Raw genomic sequence first — 23,959 nt, 5'->3', positions numbered from 1 at the left:
ATAATCTGAAAGCTTTATTCTTGATATTTTATGTGTGTATTCGGAAAAGATTCGTTTGTTAGCAAAATTCACAGCCAATGTTGGTTGAAGTGTTTAGACGTTTCATGGGTGCGATTCCTCTTTTCATTGTAAAAACCGAATACAAACGTACCGTGTCGAGAATGGCCGTGGTCAGGCCGGATCCAGCCACCAGCTGAAAGCACAATCCGCGACGGCGTTGCTCCGTTCACAGCACTTTCTTGGCGCGGCTTCCGTTGACCGGAGCTTCCGCGCTCCTCAGTTTCGCCGATGTGAAATCTTCAGAAATCAATTGCAGACAAGTGGATACGCCGCGATTCAATTGATCTCACTGACACACTGCAATCGCACAGATTGTGATTCAACGAGAGTACATCGAATCTCGCCACGTCGGGGAATCCACACTGCTTGACAATCAACGCGGGTTGCTGCTGTCAAACTTTCGGGGTTTAGTGTGACACCGTTGATGTCAACGGATCCGAGACCGGGACACCTTCCCAAGATCGTGTCAGAGTACTCGCGAAATTATTTGTCAAAGCGACAAGAGCGTACGCGAATGACGTATGAGCGATATGCCGTACACCGCGTAACAAAAGAGGCGAGAATATCCAGGAACAGTCTTCACGGCGATGTCTCCCAGCACGGATGTAGATGCGCGGCTTCTCGCGGTTTATCAGCGTTTATCGCGCCTGGCTGGCTGCAGAGGAATTGCTGCGAACAGCCGGAATGCAGTTGAACGCGCGGCGTCGGTGGAGAGGAAAGAAGCACGTGCCCGACTCCCAAAACAGGGGTGCAGTGACGCGTCGCTGCTGCGGTGCGCGGCGCCCGATTGACCACCAGAGTCTGCCTTCCCGCATGCGGAGATCCCTGCCGCACGATTTTGGCGTCCCCACCCCTAAACGCGTCCCCTACATCATATACACCATCTCCCTTCGGTTGGCGTTGTCCCTGCTCTCTCCTCTGCCGCGCCTCTCTCCGTCTCCGTTCCTCATTCTTTTCTCTCCCCGTTCTCGCTCTTCCTCTCTCCCTCGTCCTGTGCGAGCGGAGCCGACCAAGCAGTCGCCTTGCCTCCGGGCAACGTTGCCCCTGACGAGGCTTCTCGACCAGGACCAGTGCGGCATAGTATGTATCTGGGTGGAGCCATGCCGGGGCGATGGCGTGGCGGTGGCCCGTCGCGCTCGCCAACCGTCGACGGTGGGGATAAACCGCAATCGTGCCGCACGGCACGGCATCGCGCAACTCCGCGCAGCGCCCTGAAGAGGCCTTCGCGGCCTCACCACGATCGCTGCTGCTGGACGTTCAAACGGGGGCGGCGCTTGCCGTGGGCGGTGTTCCGTGTCCCGTTGGATCGGAGAACCCCGACGACGCCATTGTTTTCGGCGCACGGCGCGGAAAGTACGGCGCGTGCGAGATCCACGCCGACGCCCGGCGTCGCGACGCCACTCTCGCACGCAACGCCGTCGCCGACGCCGTCGTCGCGTTTGCCCATCGCCGTTCCACGACTCGTCTCTTGCCTTGTCTTTCACCGCCGAGCTGTCCCGCGGGGATTTTTCACACCGACGGGGTAAGTCTGTCGTTGTACGTCCGCGTGAGTGTGTGAAAAAAAATGCGAAATTGCAATGCTGTTTGAATTTCGCATAAGTTACTCTATGCGCGTTCGATTCGATTGTCTTTCTTTGCCTACCTTCTTCTTTCGGTCAGGATAACCGTCTACAACGCGGCAACTACGGGACTAGAACAATTTTTCAAAATTTTTTAATTTATATTTCTAATACGGGAATTAGAACTAATGTTATATCTTAGAATATTCTTGTAACATAAACTTGAAATCATCAGGTTAGCTCAGAACATAATTATTGTATTATACATTTATATTACACATTCTTTACTATAAAATTGATAAAAATTAATTGAATTTCTGCCGGATTTCATCTGATTTTTTTTAAATTTTATTATGAGTTATCAAATCAATGATTAATTGTTATTGTGCTTTAATTTTAAAGATTTGTACCTGAAATTTTCCATTAGATTGATTACCTTCTGATTGGCATCGATCGATTCATTTCTTCGCTATTGTAAAATGATAGGATGAATTTTAATTTATCGAATTTTTACGTAATTTTCTTTATGAGCTTTCATCCGTAGTTTGAACGCAAGGTGAACAAGAACGATTGACACGGATGGACGTCAAGCTTGACATCCCGACGTCGCTTTCACGCGTAGCGTCCATCATAACCGTCGTAATCCACCTTTCGATTTATCTACCTTCGGCAACCCATCAATTTTATTTTTTTTTTTTCTTCCCGAGTCTGTCTGCATGCGCAATCGCATATATGCGCGAGCATTGTGTCGGTACATTTTATCCAACCTTTTCTCGCACCCCTTTTCTCAAATCCCCTGCCTTCATTTTATCTTTCTACGTTTTCTCGGACCACGCACATAAGCGTGGGTTGACATAAGAGGGACGCCACGGAATTCCGCTAAAAGAACCCACTCTAATGAAAGATAATGGCGGCCGCGAGTAAAAACCAGCGTTTGCTCTTTCTTTGAGAATTAGTGAGTGCTTTAAAGCGATTACTTCGCATACAAAGCAACTCGCACGAAACGGCGTACTAACGCGGAATTAGAGCAAATGCATTTTTGTAATATTTCGTATTTAACAAATGATGTCAATTGTGATGATGATTAGGTGATGATTAGATGCTAAAAGATGATATATCTTTTCTTTTATTGTGTATTATTGTTTTATTTTATTGTGTTTATTATATAACTTATAGCACTATACAATTATAATTTGCAATTAAAACATTGTAAAAAAGAAATAAAGTTGCAAAAATAAAAAACTACATATAAAAAAAAATGCTTTGCTTCGATTACATCTGTCTATAAATATATAGCACACACAATTACATTATTAAAATGAAATAATCTTCAGCAGCAATTTTGAAGTGGATTAGCATATTTTTTTAACAAGGAAAATAGGGGATTAAAAGAGAGTCATCTTTATGAAATCCGTGATTCGTTGTTGAGGGAATTGACACAAATGCTAGGTAATCGAGAGGCCAACCCCTTCGCTTAAAATAAATACAGTAAGAGAGTCGGGATTCCTTTGCCCGGCCGAATGGAACAGGTGGGTCCAATTAGGCGCCAATTACCTGCGTGTCTAACTCTTCCTCGCTGGTGCAGCAATCGGCGCGATTAACGATGCGCTCGGGGGAAATAACGCAGCAAAAAGAGTGCAACATGGATACAATGCGAGCCGTCGAGAAAGTTGCGCGAATGCATCCAGCAGACGCGTAAATTATTTCGATCATTCGTGGCATATAAAGCCCGTCGCTCACGAAAAACTCGTCGGCTACCAATTATTTTTATATTCGAAAAGCGCACGTATGCCTGCCAATTGTTCGTACCAATCATAACTTCGCGTTGACGGCATTATATGATGAGAAATTGATTTTACAATACGATTTATTCCACGCTATTCCCTACCATTAGTAATGCGCAAATGGAAATAAAAATCTGTATCGACTTGACATAATCCTTGATAGAAAAATAAGAGGTTGCAAAGAGATCCGTTTTTTTTTTTCTTTTAATTGTTTCTTAATTTAAGAAAGCCTTTTATATACTCTGTAAATAAATTTCTTTTTTTTTTTGCACAGTAATATAAGAAAAAAATTAAAATGTCAACGTTATGAAATAAGTTACATTTTAATGTATATTAATATTGTAGGGAATCGTCAAGTAAGACATTTTTAAGATTAAAACGAATATTCTCATGATTTTATTGCAAACATATAATATATACAGAAATCGTCAAAGAATATCTAAATATCTACTGAGTATGACCTTGTTATCTTGATTCTAAATAATCGGATTAAAATGCAATTAATCGAATGAATACTATGAAACTATTCAGAATGAATTTTTATTGGAATTATTCTATGTTTCCTAGAAAAGACAATAAAAATAACTCTAGGAAATAACTGAAGGTGTAAGTGTATCAATCGTGTCAATCGAAGTTGGAAATCAATGAACATGCAAACATGTCGATACAGAATGATGGATGAAAGTTAATGAAATTTACGATTGATCTCTTCGGAACATATAAGAAAGAAAAGAGTATATAGTTACTACAAAATAATAACAGAATTCATTTGATAAAAAATTACATTAAATGAAAAAGCAAATATGAAATAATCAAACGATTTGTCATATCAACATGGAAGAAATAATAATACTTACAAAGAAAAGAGCATGTTCAAATTTTCTAGATAAAGTTTTCTTCTTATTTGTCAACAGTCAATTTTATTCCTCATGCACTTGTTTTTATTTTAAAAGTGGCGCAAGTCAAACTCTGAAAATCTCAGTTATATCTTAGCTTTGCTACCGCTGAATTAACTTATCCACTTATACCAATATTTTGCTTAAATTCGTTATACTTCAAAACTTGATTCGCATCGTCTACAAAATAAATACGTCGATACGTTTCGCGCAGAAAGCGGGATTTTTCGAGAAATTTTCAACGTAATACATTTCTTCCGATTCCACTCGCGGAGTTTCAGAAACGATACCACTTGCTATGAATGCGAAGACTTGCTGAGAGCTGTCAGGATAATAACGTCTTTATGCGCTGCAGTCACGCTAATGCTTGCCTGCAGCTAGGCAGAGCTTGGCTGATAGCCGTGAAACACGCGGCAGCAAGTCGCTGTCAAAGTTCGGTAGCGTATCTTTCGACACGGTCCTCGTGTACCTTTCGGCTTTAGCCGCCGCGTACAATTGGATTTATCAAGTCGGCATCGAAACGCGACGAATCCCCATATGTACATGCCGCATTTATCCGTGACGTACAACGTTGACATTTCGGATAATCGCTGGCACAGAATTAAATTAATTAGCAACCTAGGTTTCCTCCTCTTTGGCATATATCGCGTACTCTCACCTCTTTTTCATCGACTTTTTCCCGATATCGTTCGCAGACTTGTATACTTCGCTTACTTCTAACTATTATTGTACGGAATATTTTTCGCAGAATAACTAACGCTTAGCGGTATTTTTAATCGAACCGATTTCATGCACAACGGTGTTATTCGAACGTTTAACACGAACAGAATACTATCGAGGCCGCATTGTTAGCAGCATTTTCATCCGAAGCATTTGCAATTCCTCTTTATTGCCTTTCGGCTTATCCGGATTGTGCCTCGCGCATTTACGAGTTGTATTTCATCCTGATAATCGCCATTAAGTTAACGAACTGCAATACGGGCATTTGAACGCATGGAACACGCGGATTAACGTACATTAATAAAATTATCCGTGTGAACAATGGATTATGCGCTTGCGGGCTTTAAATGTCTCGTTCCACGACAAAAAGAGCCCGGCGCAATGTGATTATCAGAACAAAAAAAAATAACGCTGGACAAAGATACGCCGCGGAGAATAATAATTACAATTTGCGAGTAATTGATTTAGCCACGTACGTATAATAACAACGGCGGTAGCAATCGAGCGATTTACTATAAATGCGATATCGGCTTCTGCTGTATTCGTAGTTTCAAAAAAAATATATATTGAAAATGTATAATTTATACATGTAAATTATACATATATAACAACATTCCCTTAAAAATGACAACGAATAACAGAGCATTGGATATTCAGCAATATCCATTGGGGCTATTTATATACAAGGAATATAAAGCAATCGCTGCTTTCGAAAGGACCAACTTTTGCTGAAACATAGTTACCCTCGCGAAACTTGTGCCATCGAACGTATCGGATTACTCTCCACATTTGCCCTTCTGCGAGCTACATTCGCTACGCGGAAGTCGAGGGCCCGGATCTTCGTAAATGGCGTTAGGTGAATTTTATTATTCTCTGATTTCAGGCTTCGGCGCCCGGCGACGAAGGACGCGAGCGCGGCAAGTGCATCTCTTTGCGGCGAACGGGACGCCCGACATCGCGGTGTAATCAGACACCGACATGAGGGGGATCGCGGGAGGGAGGTGCAGAGACGTAAATGTAATTGGAAACATCCGAGAGGGAGATTCGCCACGCTTCTGATCCACGCCGCGCGGTTCGCCTGTTTCTCCCTTCGGGCCATTCGCCGCAACGCAAGCGCCATATCTCCACTTTTTCTCGCGTTTATCTCTTAACTTTCGCGTTGACTGGACAACGATAATTTACGAGTATATATCGCTTCCCCGGGAAAAATATTATCCTCCAAAACTGCCGACGCTATTGACTATTCAAAAGATCCTCCATGATGAAAATTCTAGGTACATCGGAAAATCATTTTCAATATTATCGCCGGTTAAGAACTGGTATTGCAATTTGCAGTGCTAAAAGTGGGACGTGAATACGCACTATAATTATGCAATTTTCCGGTTATTAATAATACATGTTTGTCCTTTTTGTGCGACTTCAAAGATATTTTATATTTACGCGAGAGTACCACCTCACGAACGTGATCGCGGGAGAAAGCGCTTTCTTTGTGACGGCGTTTACCATTACGTACGTGCGGCTTTGTAAATGGTAGGGCGTGCGCGTCATGCATGATTAAGCAGAGCCCATCGATAATGCGCTGCGTGCGGCTCTCCGGCGTAAAGAAGGTGTAAATACCTCCCGATGATTCCTCATAGGATCGAAGCGGATCGCGCAAAGGGAGCCGACACGGAGGCGGCTCCTTTCTCGTCGATAGTTTCAATGGAGAGTTTTTCTCATAGAGCCACAGTCAGCCCCCTTTCTCTGTCTCTCTTTCGCTCCCTCTCCTTCTTTATTGCTCTCACTCTTTTCTCTCGTTCCCCTTCATGCCGATGTACGCGTGTATATGGAGAACGATAAAAAAGACGAGATCTCTCAAAAGGTACGCGGAGCACCGCCTCTGATGAATGCCGCAACCAGTTGGCCACCATGTTTTCCCTCCGCCGATGTGTACGCCCTACTCTCTGAAACATCCCCTGTGCCGCGTCCCTCCGTGTGCCGACTTTCCAACCCCTCGCAAAACCGCGATTGAACCCTTGTACATCCAGCACGTATACTGCGTACTGCGGCGTTCAGAGGTGATTTTACGTGCGCTTTGTGAACGACGGAATGAGTAACTTCTACAGTTATCGAGCAACGTTACAGAAATGTACACTGACAAATTGGATTGCCATCAATGATTCTAAAGCGAGGATGAAAGATCATCAGCGTGCATTGCGAAAAACTACCGTTGTAAACGTACGCTGTTATACAATTTGACTAAAAGTTGAAATTTTCCAATAAAGATAAAAAATAAAAGAAGAATGGATACTAAGAATGGATACAAAACGAAAAAACAAAGATAAAAAAGTAATGCTTTAAATGTATGAAAGTTTGAATAATCAGTATCAATATGCTTTAAAGCAATTCTGCAAAATAATATTATCATACGTTTTGTTAACGAAAAAAACGCATTTCGATACTATTAGTTCGTAATAATAGATCATTGTAGTGGATCCGACGTAGAAGAAAACAGGGATGAAGAAAGAGAAGAAGAAGAAGAAAAGAAAAAGCAGAGCAAGAAAGAGAAAGCCGGCCGATAAACAAACTGCCAAGGATCGCGGCACTTTAATCTTCCTTTGAAGGCATCGGCCGCTCTTTGCGGCATTGAATGAGAACAGGAGGGGGGGGACCCAAACCCACCCCATCTCTCCCTCTCTGCGCACTCGACCTCGCGACTCATTATGGCAACATGCGGTAAGTATGCTTGCTCTTAAGTCTCGGTGTACCCTTCGGGCTGCCCCAAACAGCGTCGTCTCAGTATTAGTTACACGTGTATACAGGGTGCCCATCGCAAAAAGCGGTGGTTGAGGGCCCGCAACACGATAGAGGTACCGCGTTACGGCACTGTCGAAAATCGTCAGGATCGGGGACAGAGTGGAGAAGAGCATCCCTTATTTCGCGGCGGCTCGTTGCACGGCTCGGCGCATCCGAATAGCCTCCACTCCCTTGATCCAGGGGTTCCAGGTGGTTCCTTACCCCCTCCCGCCTTCCGGACATACTCTCGAAAATTAGGCATCGTGGATACCGAGCCGATGGTACGCGTTTCACAGCTGCGGCGCGATGAAAACGGTCGGCAAGCTTCGCGTGTCTTCACCTTTGTCCTTCTCATCCTCGCTTCGGTCGTTCCTGTATTTTCCCGATTCTTATAGTTTAGCATTTAAAGCGTGGAAATGTATTTAAGATGTAAACTCAACACGATGTATTCAAGTTTTTGAATTTTTATAGAACATAATTTAAAGGAATTAGTGAATAGTAAATTATTTATTTTACGTAATTATTCACGGAAATTTGACGGAAAAATACATTACAGAAAGTAAACGTATTTCACAAAGAGTCGAGCAACTCATAAAAAAATCGTATACATTTAAAGCTGGATTATACTTTGGTGTATATTTGACTTTAGAAAAACGAAACATAAAGTAAAGAGTTATGTATTCTTGTAAACTTAACCGGTTTTGCAGCTGAAATACATTTGAAAACTCGTAACATTTTATGAAAACTTTCGTAAAAACTTCAAGTTTTGCAATTTGAAATAAACTTATGAACTATATCCGAATAGCCGAATAAATTCTGCGGAAAAATATCTTATCCGCGAATACAAAGTTCCTATTAAACGAGAAAAACTTAAAATTGAACGGTCGTATTTAAGCGTAAACATAGAATGCGGGTGAGCTTCATTGTGTCTGTCGCTACTTCGAGTAACAATTTAGCGCTTAAGTTCTCAAAGAGTGCGACCAGGTAGAGGAAAAGAAGAGCTGCGGCAGCGTGGTACCCAGGACCCGAAGATAATCCCGATGGTGATGGCGACCGATGCCGACGTGATGGGACTTACCCCACCCCTCGTACGGAGTGCCAACCCCCTCCCGAGTAAGAGGCAACGATACTGGTCTGAAAGGCCGCTGCGAATAACGCGCTTACGCGCGATCATCCGACCGCGAGTCTCGATGCCCGTAACAGATCGTGCCGCGTCGTCCTTGTGAATATCGCAGGACTAAAGCCTGCGCTAAAGAGCGAAAAGGGCGGAGGGGGGCACTAAGTCTTTCGTGGATGATCGGGCGTGCGCACCGCCGGTGACAATACGGTGTAGATTACTTTTCAGAATGGGCGGCGTGACGTAAATGCGACCCGGCGGTTTTTTCTTTGCGAACAATACCCGTGTTTGCCGACACAATTTGTCTCGGATTTAGGTGCGTCGGCATATACGCGTGTGCTTAGATGCCTAGATATTCGAGCGATGCGAAGAACATCAAGGTACAAAAGTCTGCTGCGCTCATCATTGCTTACATTAACGAACATTAAATCTTTTCCTAATAGATTATTAAATAGAATAAAAAAAAAAATGAGAATATTCGTTTTGATTAATTTTTTATTAATTTAACGAACTAAATAACATTTGTATTAATAGTATAGAATGAAATATTGTTAAATTATATTATTTCTTAATTAATCCAATAATTCAATTTTTTAAATTTCATCGTTTTTAGATCCCGTTATTCTTCTAGTAGTTTAGTTTTTTAGAAATGTAGTCGTAATTGAGCCGGTTTGGTAGCTAAGAGAACTCGTCATACTGTGAGTAATATTACCTCACGCGGCATAATATTAACGCGGACGTCTCAAGAACTTGAAAAAGGGTCGAGCTGCGCGTCGCGATCGAGATTGATTTGATCTACCGCCGACAGGGTGGCAGCGAAACGATACGCCTTAGATATTGGGGCCTGATGAAGCCTTCTCGAATGTCGTGGACTCGGACAGCGAGCAAAAGAGAAGGGAAAAGAGACAGAAAAGAAAACAAAGAAGAAAAGAGAGAGAAGGATAGAGATTGAGGAGACTGGGAAAGCGAGAGGGACGCATTCCTAGACGGCTTACGAGGATAGACATCACATCGGCCATCGGTGGTTTCTCATGTACCAAAAGGTGGCGGATTTGTTTCTTCCTCTTATCCGATCTTAGAATAGGCCTCTTGCTTGCAGGTCGCGACCCTGCGATACAAAGACACTTCGGTGATACAAGTCTCTAGTGTCATCTTCAGCGAAGATTTTGGAATTACAGGAAGATCAAACAGTATTGCCGCTTATTTCTTCCTTCTATCTATTGAAATTGTCAGACAATAAATATATTTTATATAAATATATTAATCAAGAATTATTAATTTATATTTCTGTATGTTTATTAATTGTTAGCATAATACATTTTTTTATTATTTATAGAAATGTAATAGTAATAAAAATCTCATTTTTTTGAGATACTAGTATTTTTTACGATTAATGCGTAAGAAGCTTGATGATCCCGAGTGTTGAATCTCAACTATCAAATAATTATCTCTTTTATTATCTCGACTCGTTAAAACGATCAAAGTATAAACGCGCCTATAAAACATACCACTTATTCGAATTCTTAACGTTAGGTGGGTGAGTACGCCGATATTTATGGAGTACTGATTACATCGTATAATAGCAAGTCGAATCACTGGGCGCGCTCCCCCAATGCATAGATCCCTTTTCCATTATACGAAGCCAGCCGAGTGTGAAGTATTATCATACAAATATAATCCTCCCTCGACTGCGCGTGTACTCGCAGAGAGAAATAATATTTGTCCTGATCGTACGACCAATTATCTCAACTTGTGCGATATGTCAACGTGCATATATGCATACATAGAATACCCATATTCTTTCTCCTTTATTACTATTACTGATATGTACAGGCCAATAAACATTTTTGATTTTTCTTACGGTAGATGCATTCGTTTACCATCTCCAACTTTATTATAACCACCTTTATTATAGAGAGTGCGTGTATTTTATGAAAAAATATTAAGAATAATAACGATTGTATCTTTCAAAAATAAATAATAAAAAACTTTTTGCAATAGAAAATTTGAAATAGTTTTTATAAAAATACTGAATATTATTACTGACATCCAACCATACATATATATTTATTTTCTTATACATTTTTTTTTTATAAAAGAGATATTAGCTTAAAAAAAAAAGAAATATTTCGCGGTACTGAATTAAGTTGAAAAAATTTTGCTTATGTTAAGATACATGACATAAATACGAAAGCGATTTGAAAATAAAAGAAATTTTAAAGAACACACTCATTCATTCGATCGCAATACATAACTGGCGATGTATATTTCATATTTTCGGGAAACATTTGATTGGTCATCTGCACAGAATTGATTATAGCATGCTACAAGAATCTTTTTAATTAATCTGTGTCGTGTTTATCGAGCTTCATCCCTCAATCTCAGATAGTAGGATAGTAACAAATGTCCGAGACAGAATCGATGACTCTGAGATTTCTTCTTTCGTAGATATCTGTCTCTGCATTTGTTTTTGTATCAGAATCTTATATCCCGCATGTAATTTGTCAGTCATTTTGATCATTTGACAATGTTTTAAAATTAAATTAAAATAATTTATTATTTCGTTATATAAGTCTTTTATTTAAATTAAAATAAAGCCTAAGGTTTTATTATTATTTTTTTATTAGATTTAATCGTTGAATGTCATCAGAGTTTCTATAAAAACGAAATATCGTTTAATTTAATATCGTAAATTTGAGAAACAATCTATCTTCTATTTCAGTTTATTATAAATGGAGAATTAAATTTTTTATTCTTTTCCCTATAGGAAAATCGTGTGGCAGTATCGTCATATATCGTGCAATTATGCACGATATATTATGAATTTCATTGAAATGAAATTGTCGCGTTGTCAGGCTATTATATTATACAATATCCAGATGCAGACAAAGCATTTCATTCGGTTAACCCGCAAGCCGCCGTATAAGTTGGCGCAGTTTCATCTACATTGTCGACTCACTGGCAACGACTAATATAGTAGCGTTCAAATTAGATGCCTCGTTTCCTCTTGCGGGGCTTCTCTCCCGCCGTGACAGATATATCGTGAATTAACATCGTCGAAAATGGAAAAAAGAGCGCGGGATGTGGTAGCAGGAGGACCTCGTTCCCGACTCTCTCGGCATCGGCAAAGCATTCCTCATGTCAGAACATCGCCATACGTCTAATCCTCAGCGCGGAGAGTCGGACGAGGTCAGCGGGGTGCTTCGACGAGAGGCTACTGGTTTCTGGTCCCGCGCTACATGCACCTTCTCTCCGGACCGTTTGTCCGTGCCCTCGTCAAACTCGGGAGCTCGTGCGCTCGTCCTCGAGAAGACATCTCAGCGTGAACTCCACGTCCGTCTTCAACGTCTGCACGAATTTCAGCAGTGACTTCGCGGGTCGAAGGGAGAATGCGAGGAGCGATGGAGAGAAAGAGAAAGATCTTTCTATTATTTTTTTTTTTTTTTTTGACATCACCGTGAAGGGCATTAGTTAGAAATGGAGTGAGACAGGTCATTTCGAGATTCAAATTGGTAGGGAATAAGGAAAACCGATCCACAGTTAGTAAACCGGTAATATTGATCAATCGAGCTTATGAACAGTGTGATTAAAAATCGAGAGAAATTCAATACTTATTTTTTAATAAATTATAATGCAAATGCAAATTTTGGAAGAAGAAAAGAAGCTCAAAACAAAATATGTGAAGTTGAATAATTTTTTAATAGAAACTAACAATCAATATTCGTTTAGGGTTTGATTTGAATGATGGCAAAAATTAATGTACCCGCGAGTGGTATTGCGCGAGTCGCTGCGGACAAAGTCGGCGAAATGTTACTCCGAAGGTCTCTTGACGAGATATCGGCATGCGAGATCGTACGCGAGTCCTTTTTACAGTCGCGTTCACCGAACACGACAACGAGATCGCTCAGTCCGGTGACAGGGGTGCGTCCGGCTGTGTTCCGGCGTATGCGCACCGTATACGAGGAATACGATGGAAAGAACGAAGACGGCGAGGACGAGAAAGCGGGCAGCGGGAGGGGAGACACACGTTCAAGAGGCAGAAAGGGAAAAGATGGACACGGACGGAGTAGCGGACAAACGGACCACCCCGCCTGCAAGCGATCATGTCCCGATCACGTAAACTAGCCGCCCCCTCATCCATCATGCCTTCGTCATGCGCTATCACGTGTTCACCGGTCTTCGCCGGGCTCCTCTTGTCTACTAGTTTCTTTTTTTCTGCCGCGTCTTCTCTCTTGCAACGTCGCAAATTGGTGCTGAAGAACGCGCGGAACTGGTTGCGCCGACCGGTCACCATTCTCAGATATGCAACTTGTGGAAGGAAGCATATATTTATTCACCTGCTCCTGGGCGCCTAGGCAGATTGTTTTTTTTTTTTTTTTTTTTTTTTTTCAAAGAAATAAATGTTTCGCTAGCTATGTTAAATATATTTAATGATTATCCTGTTATAAAAAAATGTCAGAGAAAAGAGGAAAATAAACGTATATAACATTATTTTAAATATTAGAGAAAATATATTAATGATTTACAACAATTTCTAGAAAAAGGATTGAGAATATTCCAGGGAATTATTGCCTTTTTAAAAATTGACAGTCACTTTTCTGTATTCGTTATTTCGCAATCTGGTTTTACAAATTAAGGCCGTGCACACTGATGTTTGATTAGAAATTGTATAATGATACGGTTAACGCGCCTTATTCAGATACCGTTCATAATTTTACGTTGTGCGTTCGAAGCGGCTTTCATACGAATAGCAGCGGTCCGGCGTCCTCTACTGGACAGTGGATCGCTAATTGCTGATTGATCGTTTCTGAATAACGCAATTAACCGAGCGAGAAGCCTGCACGATTGCACGGGAATATCAGACGGATTGCGAAAAGGGTGCTTTAAGCCGACGACTCGAGACAGGAGGCTTCCGCAATAGCCGACAATAATCAATTCCTGCATAATCTTCGTACGTATATCTCGATAGTTTCGTCACTTTCACACTTACGCAGATTATTTGTAAATCTATCGTCGAGAAATCGTGTTACTAACAATCTGCATTTATACAAAAACAAATAATCAATAATCAATCAATTTTTAAAATTAATAGCGATAAAGAGGAAAATTATAGAATTAAGTACGTGTTTATATTCATTTTGCAAGAAACTTTATTTAAAACTATTATATTTAGATTAAATGCATATCATATGATACATATGAGAATTCAAGAAGATCTCTAAAGCTCAAGTAATGGAACATTCAAAAACAAATCGGGTCTCGATAGAGCATTCTCAGCCGAGGGCGTGAGAGGGTGAGAAACGAAGGGCAGAAAATGAATAAAGGAGGTTCTAGCGGCACGTGCGAGGGCTACCGACCGCAAAAGAGGCGGCTTACATTATTATAACGTGGGCAGGTGGGCGAGACCGTCTATTGGTGGCGCTAACGAGGGATCGGTAATTATTACTCACGACTTAACTCCTAGCTACTCGTGCAAAGACCTTTTATTGTGGCTGTACTCATCCTTCTTCGTCTGAATCGATCTAGCACGCGGGGGTTTCGTAACACGCCCATGATTATCAATTTAATAAGCGTTATGACAACTGACCACAAATTGCGCCGATTGTCACATAATATGCTTATAATTTTTTTAGAAATGATTTGAAAAAAATTAAATTAACGTGACATTGTGTTGTATTTTTCAAAAACAAATATTAAATATTTTGAGATATTTTCCATAAAAGGATTTAAATTTAAATTTAAATTTAAAATTTAATTCACATTTTTAATTTTTGTCAGCTTTTCAATTGTTAATTTTGTTTTAATTTTACATTTATGTTTATTTTACATTTTATGGAAGGAGTATATTGTCATCATTATGTTTCTCTTTGTGCGTTGTTTATCACTTGCACACGATTATAATAGTGTATTATACTACTTCCGAGATTTGATGGAGTTGTTGACCCTTGTTAGTTACCCGCGTGCCGCAACGATTATACACTTTCAGCGCATTAGTGTGAAAGCACATTTACCTGTCCGGTCAAGGTAGACGATCCATCATCGTGTCAACGGGCCATTATAATGTACGAAACATTTTGTATGTCTCGTATCACAAATTCCCTTAAATTTGGTTATAAAAAGACAGATAAAGTTCATAAAATGCAGAAAAGTACGTATGTACAAAATAAAAAAATTTATAAAAAAATTTATAAAAATTAAATAAATAAATTTATGTCACAATATGACTATATCTTTTTAATAATATAATAATATTAAGTTTTCATAACATATTTGAAGGAACGCGAATATCACACACTGATCGAAAATATTTTAAAGTGAATTATGTGAATTTATCGTAATGATTTTATCAAAGAGCTTATAAAATTCTAATTTTATTAAAAATGCGTTAAAAGAAGAAATTCATATAAACAGTGTAAACAAAAAAATATGTAATTGAGACAATAAAAATCTTGCGATAATTATCATTATATATAATACTGCTGCAAGCTAAATACAATTTCTTTTACTTTTCTACGCTGTCACACAGAAGACAAGCGTCAATATGGTAGTTTGAGGTGTCTTTCCATAAATAAGCATGTGTGAAAGTCTAGAAAATTTAAGCTTTAGAAAGAAACGAACCGAAAGCGAATGGTTTGTTGTTTTTGTTTAAAATTCCTTTATCTAATTCCGATATAACAACCTTTTTTGAATAGCGAATCCTCAAGTGATCAATGAATTTAATAGGATATTTTGCCTTATAGGATAGTTTAAACCGCAATGTTCGAAAACCTTTCTCAGATTTAAAATGAAGCAAAAAGGGGACTAATGTTATAATATGGGTTATGCCTTCAGTATTCTTATTATTAGCAGAGACTTGGATATTTGGATACCTATAATCCTCTCTTTACCTTTTTTCCGCCTTTAATCCATTTCACTAAAAAATAGCAAGTGGTATCAAGTGTCTTGCGGGCTGTCGAGTATTTTTCGATGCTTTTGTGTTATCTGATTTTGAGAAAAACATCGCCTCGAAAGATGATCTCCGTATGACAACAAAAGCTGCCCGACTCTTTCTCTTGAGGGAGAACATCGGTCCACTAAAATCATCATGCTACCTAAAGGTAAGATTAAATTTTAGAATAAAACAGCGGCGTTTGTTTGTACCACATATTATATTTGCAATATAATATTTTCACAAAAAAGTCGAAGCAAAGTTATATAATGAATTGTATTAACGTTGTGTTTTAAAGATCTGTTCAAGATTTTTCTGCTTGACAGAAGTTAAATCGAAATAAGAATTATTAGATCTCTTTCGGAAGATTCTCTTTCTATTTGATCTATCGATTTCTGACAAGAGAAAAAAAAAAGAAGAGAAAGATACGCGTAGAATATAATTTAAAACATAATCTCACCAGAGTCTAACGTAAGTTGCTGCAAATTATGTATCTTGAAAATACAGAAAATGTCTAACAGACGTCGATGAACGTTGTACGCCATACGGATACGGATACAATGCTGGTCTTTGACGCGATAAGAATCGCAAAAAAGAATCTGTGACGAACGCGAATAAAAGAATACGCCGGATGGGAACGCGGGAAAATCTAGAAGTAAACGAAAGGGAGAAAGAGAGAGAGAATATGTATATGTATATGTATGTATGTGTGTGTGTGTGTGTGTGTGTGTGTGTGTGTGTGTGTGTGTTTTGTATGTCGGTATGCGCTGTGGCTGTCCATCGCGCACTTTCACGTTTCCCGCTCTCTCGTGCTCGTTACTGAAATGAATGCCCGATACATACGTGGCGCGGTGGTGGGTTCCGCCGAGTCGTCGTTTCAGACGAGAAGCGAGATAAACGAGGGCGGACGCGGGGGGAGAAGACGCAAAGAAGGAGAGAACCAGCTTCGCGGGTCGAGAGCAACGAGTGAGAGAGAGAGAGAGAGAGAGAGAGAGAGAGAGAGAGGGGGGGTGGCGGTCTCTGAAAGATGTCGGTTGCTTTGATGTTCGCCGACCGTCATCTTGCGCGTTACCTCACCGCGGCTGCGAGAGCAAACGAATGGCAATGCACCCTCTCGACCTGTAGATACGTGTAGGAGCACACATGTATGTATACAACTGAGACGCACACCTACATATACACACGACATCGCCCGAGGATCGTACGCGGAGGGTGGAATTGCATGCCGCGGCACCCCTAGTTCTATCGCACTCGACTGCTCGCATCGATACTCGTCACGATAGCGTGGACCCCCCTTGAAACACCCCCTCTAGCCCGCGCCCTTCGACCTCCCGCCGGCGATACAGTTTGCAAACAGCGTAAAAATGCCACTCGATTATTCTCCCCCGCGATACGAATCGCTATCGGCCAGAGGCGGCAAAGTCGATTGGCAATGGAGAAGGTGATGAAGCGAGATGAATGTTCTTAGCTGATGTTTAGATGATGAACATCGGTAAGACAAGATAGAGTCTATCCTTTTCAAAACTTCTCAATATAATAATGAAAATAGTTTGATTTCAATTTTTTGTAAATTTTTATAACGAAATGATATGTATATATAACAATATATATATATATATATATATATATATATATATATATATATTGTTATATATATATATATGAATCCAAGAATAAAAAATAAGAAAAATGTTAATATAAAATATACAATATAAAAAACATAGATATGATATAAACTAAACTCTAAACTCTGTAAACGTACATAAATGCAACTGAATGCGGTATGTATTTTATAATATAGACGATAGATATTAGAATCAAACGTACAACATGTTTCCCTCGCAAGCGATGGCACAGTTAATTGCGCCGGCCGGCGATTGAATCGGGCGAAGAAATCACTATGTCGTAAGAGATCCATCGGTCGCGATATCACGATGACCGGCCCGGATTGGCGCTCCAACATCAATACTCATTAATGTTTATCACATCGGCGATCGGATCGTGCAGTGGACAAAGATTTCACTGGAGCCGACCCACGGCAGTAACCATAACGAATGACCCGCCAGTGAGCGTGCAGGTCTCTACTTATGGTTGTGTCCGAGCCGAAAACTCTGGCATCGGACTGGCATTCACGAGATGGCTATTCCCCCCGAAAGACCAGCGGACATAACAATGATCTGGCTCGAGGTGGCTCGTTGCACCCGGCAGTTCTCGCAGGGAAACTCAGCAGGTTACTTTAAGTCTTTTCAGAAGCTCTCTGTCCGTTAGCTTCTCGTTTCTTGAGTAAAGAAAAAAAAAAATAATTAAAAGTTTAAAATTTTTAGTGATTATTATGAATGCTACATTTTAAATAAGTCTTGGCAATTGATGATCTTCATATGATGATCTATATTTTCTGACAGTAATAAGTGACTTAACAGTAACTTTATTATAAAGAAAATCGAATAAACGAATTTTTTTAAAAAAGATGTATATTATAAGGTATATATTATTATTATAAAGGTGTATATATTGAAAATAAGCAAATTTAAGATAATTTATTCGAAAATTATTTTTACATAGATATATGACAAATGATAGAAACTGATCTTTTGTAAGTTAAAGCGGGAACGTTTATCAAAATAAACAGATATATATGATTCTATAAGGTCTAAAAGAGTATATCTTCTTTTGAAAAATGAAGTGCTCATACATACTTTGACAAATGTCCTTTTTGTCAAGCAACATGGGCCCAAGTTTACAATTATCGATTGTCATCTGAGGGCATAAATTGAAGAGGTCTAGGTGCTCGTCCCACAGGACTGCAGGACTCTTCTCTAAAGGATTCGAATGAATGCCAAGCGCTTTTATAGAAATCTTACCTACGATTCGTCACTATCGAGCAATTGCTTCAATAAGGAAGTATGACATCTCTATAATTCACCTGTAATACTCAAAATTGTTGTAATATAATAAAGCCAAGTTCGGTCGGACGGTAGCGATTTTACCGAGTCCTTTTTTTGTCGAATTTCGTTCGAGATGGAAGAATCGCATAGTCAGGATGAATCGTCTCCGCGTTTTCAAGAGTTTCTATGAATGAACGGACAACATTACTTCTCGCGAGGACAATATTGTCCGACGGTCTCGTGATCTCAACACAGAATTACGTGCTCTCGAGACGACAATTCTTCCCGGTCCTTTCGCCAAAGGGCTTTTTTCGCTTTTATCGCATACTTGCGACGAGCGGATGGGCTATTCGTCGAACGAACACGTGGATATATCGGTTATGATAGAAACCGACATTTTCCAAGTGAATGGTCGATCATAGCAGATTACAATTTATTGTGTGCTGTATAATTACGAAAAATTTGATTATTCTTCACAGGAATATAAAGCATCTAAAGTATAAAAAAGTCTTCTTTTCTTTTTATATCAATTATTATATTATTGTAACTGTTGCTCTTTCTTTATTTATTGCTAATGTTAGTTTTATAATAATAATATTCATAATTACCAAGATAAACCTTGAAATGTTGCTGAAAGTAACAAAATTTATCTTTGTGGTCAAAGCAGCTTATGTACTAACAATGAACCGATTGTCCCCAAGCTTCGTACCGATGTAATCAGAGAATAGGGGGCTACAACTAATTGTAATCGCGTAACGGACCCGCGCAGAATAGTGAGAGGCGTCACAAAGAATTGATTCTGCCAATTGTAATCTTGTAGGGAAATTCGGCACAGTATCTCATCATCCGGATTGCACCCCCCAAATACGAAATGTATGAAACGTATGTTTCCATTCCACCAAACAAACCAAATAAACTAGAATATATATTTGTTGACGCGATATGTTTTTAAGTCTATTTTTCCTCAATTTTTTTCTCTTTCTCTCCCTATTTCTATCTCTCACTTGCAATAGCGTTTCATATCAATATGTAAATGTACCAAAAGTCTCCATATATGAAAAAAAATACGATTACTTATCATTCAAGGGAAAAACTATTTTTAGAAATAGATCTTAATTATGCAAAAAAATATGGATAATTGAATAATAAAGAAACTTTTTGAGCACACTATTAAAAAAAATGTATTTAGATGTTGATAATAGCTGTACTAATCTCGGAATTTTGCCATCTCTAGTACGAAATTCTTCCATCTTGCATGTCTGCGCATGGCATTGCTGTGAGGAACGGAATCAAAGGCAGCGATGAGTTCGTACAAGTGGCCAACATCGTCCGTATCAAAAGGCATCGGCTTCCCTTTCACCGACGCACAAAACGAGCGGCCGCCACGCCGCGTCGACGATGTGAGAGAGGCTGCCGGGCGGTCGTCGCGTAATCAATCAGTATCGTGGGAGCACCAAAGCCTGCGTTGATGTTCTCGTATGGCCCTGCAAAAAACTGTAACCGCCTATCATCGCACGCGATTTACGAATATTCGTTAATGCCATCTTTAGAGTTGATAAATCTTGTAAGATATTTCTTCTACGAGAAGTAATCCTACCTATTACCAACTATTCCAATAGTAAAAGTTTATTTTTTCGATAGAAAACTTCTATCGTTATTTTTGCGATCTTGTATTACTATAGATTTTATCATTCGCTTTTGAAATTTTATGCACATACTAAATATTGAAATTAAAGACAGGTAGTAATTATAGGCAGATTTAGTTTTCGATATGAATGAAGAAAAATGAAACGGGCGAAGCGATACATTGTATACCGTTTTCTCCTGATATTATCATAGTTTTCAGAAGTTGCTACTGCTAAGCTTGCTCTCCTGACGACCTAACGCAACGCAGAACGCCTACACTCACCATACAACGTAACGCAATGCAAGCCGGTTACGCCACTGACGAGTACATTGTGCAGCCATGGTGAGTAAACGAGTCACGCTGCGTCACGCTTCGGACCGCCACCGCCGTGACGGTGACGGCACGGCGGCAGTAGCCCTTCTTCTCCTGGGCAAACAGCCCCCATCACGTCATGCGTACACGGGGTGAATTGCGTTACGTCGCCTCCGGTTTGCATCGCGGGGCCGGCACTTGCGCCGGCTAATAACGATCACCAGGGACGCGGTGAGCATAATGAGGTTGACAAGTCGTCGAGGATGATGATGGACTGCGCCGCGATAAAAGCGAGGGGGTTGAAACAGCCCCATCGTGGCTCTCGCCGCCAAGAGGATTCGACACGGCCAGCTGGAGCAGCGCGCTGTTCCGCCTTCGTTTTCTTTCTCTGTATTTCCGGGGGACGAGACCTCCGATCATGCATGGGCGTTCGCAACGGGGGCCAACATCACATCAAACATATTACATAGCATTAAACTGCATTTGTAGTTTTATTCTACATTTTCGAGATATATGTATGTAAATATCAGGATTGAAGTAGAAATCTTTTTCCAATTTTATATGAAATTTTTATATGAAATTTTTTTAGAAATTATATTACGTTTGATAATGAATAGTTACATATATTAGTTACATATATTAGCGTTCGAGAATAGATTAGTTTATTTATCTTAATATTACTTAGTATCAGAATTTTTAAATATTTGTATTGAATTATGCTATAATGTTTGTTAAATATACATTTTAAATAAAATATAAATAGATGATTCAACTTGTACTTAATTATTAAGAGTTTTTGTAACATCATGAAAGGAATTTGTTGACGCCTATGCTTGCGTGTTGACGCGTCGCATTATGATGAGCGTATAGACTTGATCATCGCACGTATATATGTTTTATATGGATGACTTTCGTGTTTTGCGTTGGGTATATTGTGAACCCTCCTTGTCGAATTCAAGTGGTCGATCCGCGAGAATCTCTTTATTATGCGAAGGTTGAATTTTTATTCATGAGAATTAGTCACGGTTATGCAATAATTTTGGGAATAGAAGTATTGATAACACATCTTCATGCATTTTGCACGTTTTACTTTTAATGTGAATGTTAATCATATTTAGAATGTATACAAATTAATTTTATGAATTTTGGGATAAAGATTAATTTATATAAGAGTATTAATTGATAATATATCAGGACAAATGATAATTTGCATATATTTTGCAAATATCAAATGTTGACAATATGAATACTGATCTTTACTGCGTGTGGTGCATGAAGAACAATGTAGCTCAGCAGATAACTTCGAGATGAGAACAGGTTCTTGATGTCTCCAGCTTTTAACCGCTCGCTGATAAAGACAGGATCTCTAGATCTCAATGTGTGACAAAATCAAACAAGAAAAAGGTTCATTGCAGCAGAAAGATTATCTCCGATGAATAAAATGTTCAATTATAATTAATATTTAGGTAAATATACTGAGAAAGTATATTCCAATGATCTTGATTTTGATATATATTGTCATAATCCTGAACAATGTTCAAAAGGTTTCAATTGTCGCTCGTTAAAAGTTATTAACAAAGAAATTTTTAAAAAATATATTAGTTTGTAGCAGTATTAAAAAAATATAATTTTGGTGAAGTCAAAAATCTAAATGAAATTGTGAAATATACAATATATGTATAGATATAATAAACATGCGTTTTAATTACCACAAAGGGCAAAAACCTTTTCAAGCTCATCATGATAATTAAAATTAAAGATAAGGAAATCAATGTGAAAGAATGCAATATATGTATATAAACATAATACACATATGTTTTATATTATATTTTAGTTATTACAATCTTCAGAGGGTTTCATACGGGGCTACATCCGAAAAATTTAACCTAATCCATTACAGTGACAGTTAAATATTGTGGAACTTGTATCACAGTGATAGTTAAATATCGTGGAAGAAAACTTTTTATGACGATCGTGATAACCGAAATATATGTGTATTATGTCTATACATATATTATACTGTTTCATATTGATTTTTTATTTTCAATTTTTGATAATAATTTTTTAAAAAATAACATATAACGATAAATATCGATAACCTTGATTTTTTTCAAGTTACTATCAAAATCAGTCAGAAGTCATTTGGAGCTGATTATTTAAAACGGTTTATAATTATTTTTCAAATTTTGTTAATAACTTTTTAAGAAGCGACTGTTAAAATCTTTTGAACGTTATTCAGAGTCATGATCCATATGTCAAAATCAAGATCATCGGGGCAGATTTCTCTCATCAATATATTTACCTATGTAATTAGCAGAATATTAATGATACACGTCATTTTATCTAAAAATTATTATTCTGACTGCTATATTTTACCCAAAAGTATCTCTTAGAAACATAATGTGACCATGTGTTCACCATATTTTGGAAATGCGTCTCGCGAAATCGAACAAGGACTTTCGATTTATTATGAAATGTCTCCTGTTAATAACAGCACTATCGTCATGTGGAAGCAGCTGTGGACTAGCACATAACATTAGATATTACATTTATGATAACACCCGTTTTCAAGGCTGTGAATATACTCACACAATCTTGTCCGTACAACCGGTTCCATAAGATCCCCCCATAAGCTAGTGAATTAATGCATTTGATTGTACACCATGATATTCTCATGGATTTAACAATCTTTCTAAATTATTAAATTTTGTAAATAAATAGAGAATTAATATAACTAAATATTAAATTGACTTATATAGTTCTATCTATATATACATCATTTTATTGATAATTTAATAATTAATAATAAATTTTATATTACATTTACAGATATATTAATAATATTTGTCGTTATTATTTTAAATATCTAAATTTCAAGGAATTTTTTTATCAGAATAAGTGAGAAATAAATAAAGTAATCAGTACAGCAATGTCTGATAATTATGTTGAAAATGTTTTCTGTAAAGGCGAAGTCCTCGAAAATTGTTACTTGAGGAATACACTTACACAATCTTATTGGTGTAATGCACTTCTCAAGTTGCTTAGGATGTAAAGATACGCCGCAAAGAAAAGAATTTCACGCAGAACGCGTTCTTCGTGTCCAGCCCGTTATACACGACCCTTTCACACTCATTTTCTCGCCATTGTGCCTGATAATTACCGCATCGTTTTGCGGTGGTCGCAGCTGCGAAATCTTGCGCGCACTTATTTCTCGTGAATGTAGGAAAGTCAAGTGGTGGCTTATTGCAGCTTCAACACGGGATCCTCCCAAGAATAAAAAACGGAATACGAAAGAT

General features: G+C 38.9%; 1 protein-coding gene and 1 long non-coding RNA gene across 6 annotated transcripts in view; one reads left to right on the top strand and one right to left on the bottom strand.

The window, feature by feature from the left end:
- Positions 1-975, bottom strand: part of toy (paired box 6 protein twin of eyeless) — a 33,682-nt gene extending 32,707 nt beyond the window's left edge. The window contains exon 1 of one of the 3 annotated variants that reach the window (XM_011647480.2): positions 152-975. The gene's annotated coding sequence lies outside the window, so the exon portion shown is untranslated. The remainder of the gene's footprint in view (positions 1-151) is intronic. The other 2 variants (XM_089070336.1, XM_011647479.2) reach the window with 2 other exon arrangements.
- LOC105432603 (uncharacterized) lies at positions 976-20,708 on the top strand. Of its 3 annotated transcripts, none has more exons than XR_016137866.1 (3): positions 1,138-1,582; positions 5,903-20,288; positions 20,571-20,708. It is a non-coding gene; the product is annotated as an uncharacterized LOC105432603 (long non-coding RNA). The 3 variants fall into 3 exon arrangements; XR_016137865.1 differs by having other exon boundaries at positions 20,564-20,703; XR_968410.3 differs by lacking the exon at positions 20,571-20,708 and having other exon boundaries at positions 976-1,582; positions 5,903-10,916.
- The last annotated feature ends 3,251 nt before the right edge of the window (positions 20,709-23,959 follow it).

The sequence above is a fragment of the Pogonomyrmex barbatus genome, unplaced genomic scaffold, assembly GCF_055798465.1.
Source record: "Pogonomyrmex barbatus isolate J1 unplaced genomic scaffold, ASM5579846v1 scaffold10, whole genome shotgun sequence".
Taxonomy (NCBI): domain Eukaryota; kingdom Metazoa; phylum Arthropoda; class Insecta; order Hymenoptera; family Formicidae; genus Pogonomyrmex; species Pogonomyrmex barbatus.
This window is presented reverse-complemented; position numbering and strand designations above follow the sequence as displayed.